Source organism: Oxyura jamaicensis, unplaced genomic scaffold (genome assembly GCF_011077185.1).
Source record: "Oxyura jamaicensis isolate SHBP4307 breed ruddy duck unplaced genomic scaffold, BPBGC_Ojam_1.0 oxyUn_random_OJ72766, whole genome shotgun sequence".
Classification (NCBI taxonomy): Eukaryota; Metazoa; Chordata; class Aves; order Anseriformes; family Anatidae; genus Oxyura; species Oxyura jamaicensis.
Window position 1 is genome coordinate 1 of NW_023311229.1, and position 1,727 is coordinate 1,727.

Consider the following 1,727-nt stretch of genomic DNA (forward strand, 5'->3'; position numbering starts at 1 on the left):
TTCTTGGACATGCTCTTCACTTCCATTAGACACTAGGCACCTTCCTGGAGCACCCACACATGTCCCAGGGCAACCAAGGGATCTTGAAATCGAGATCACATGGTGATCCATGGAGGTGCTTGCGTGCCCTGGGAAGATCCTGGTGCACCCAAGGAGATTTTGTCTCCTCCAAGGCACTGCAGGGCTGATCCAGGGAGGTGCTTGTGTGCCCCAAGGCCATGCTTGGTTTCTAAAATGAGGACCTTGCTTGTTTCAGGGGGGTACCTGGTGACTCAGCCAGACACTAAGCAGACCTGCAGAGAGGTCTGAGTGCCTCAGGAGGTGCTTGGCTTCCCAGGGGAGATGCTTGGGTGCTGCAGTGACATGCTGGAGTGCTTGAGCAGCACACATACTGCCCAAGGAAAGCCTCCAAGTACACACCACTAAGTATCAACACTAATTGACCTCACGTGCAAGTGTATGGTATGATCCACAATCATTTCAAGTAGGAGACTGGGGAAAAATCGTGATAGCCAAAGCAGTACTAGCTTAAACCACTTATACTTCTATCCTGGGCCCAACGTTCTTCAGAAAGGAATTAAAAACACCAACCTAAAAATTCTTCCCCTCCAATAGCTGAGTTTTGATTTTTAAAGGAAAAGTGGTGCCTTAGACTTCAAACCTTGAGTCAGCTTCTACAAACGCTAATTGTCTTAGCTACTGTCAGAAACAGGATGCGGTAGTAGAGAACGCATAGTCCTCCACCCTGTGTTGAGTCATTCAGAGCTTCCATTTGGCATTTCAGTTTAGAATCCAGAATAAAACTCACGCATCATATTCCAGATATTCCCAAAATACAGACACACACACATGCAAATCATAAAATTCTACCTTCATTATGTCTGAAAGGTTTCTGGATCTTGATTGCACAAACCACAAGATTGTGCTTTGGCAGAATTTTCAAGAAGTGGATGCTACGGTTATACCTTGCTGTTGGTCCTTCTTTAGCGCACCATCTGCATGCGGAAATATCTTCTGCACGGCTTCTAAAATATTCCCTACTGAATTTTCAAAAAGCGGCTTAAAAATCCACAGCGCAGCTTCAGAACAGAAGGATTTTATAGCTGCACCACAGTATCCTAAGAAACAAAAATCAAATGTTACATTAGTCAAGGCCCACATTTACAATAGCCAACATTTCAAGAATTTGCAATGCAAAAACTAAGCAGCTTCACAGGGGATTCAAAGTGCTAACGCTCTGCTGGGAAGTTTGCTTATGTTGCTCACCGCCTCATGTCCTGTGCTTAGGAAGCCCAAGCAGACTCCTCAGCCAAGCTAGACTCTTGAGGAAGATGCCCCCAAACCATTCAATGTTCGCAGACAACAACAACAACGACAACAAAAAGGAAACACATGAAAGCATCTAACGCTGATTGCTACAAAGGCGTGCCGGCTGATTCACTGACTACTTGTGCAGCAAGGCACAAGAGCTTGGGTACTGCCTGGCACAAGCTAAGATTCTTTACAACTTAGGCACAAGCATTCATCCAGTTTGCTTGCAGTCTTACCTAGGCATTTCTCAGCTAGCTCATCAAGCAACATGGCCGGTGCCTTAGGGATCCGGTCACGACTATGAAGCTTGGAAATTTCTTTTCTAGTCTAGAAACAAAATCATTGCATTTTAGCTTGCCCTAAGGTTGCCTTAAAAACACCCACAAAAACAAACCAACCAAAAATCAAACAAACCA

At 45.0% G+C, this 1,727-nt stretch overlaps 1 long non-coding RNA gene across 1 annotated transcript; it reads right to left on the minus strand.

Moving 5' to 3' along the window:
* Positions 1-859: 859 nt before the first annotated feature.
* On the minus strand, positions 860-1,719 carry LOC118159942. The gene is made up of 2 exons (XR_004747290.1): positions 1,548-1,719; positions 860-1,118 (listed from the first exon to the last, which is right to left on the minus strand). It is a non-coding gene; the product is annotated as an uncharacterized LOC118159942 (long non-coding RNA).
* Positions 1,720-1,727: the final 8 nt, after the last annotated feature.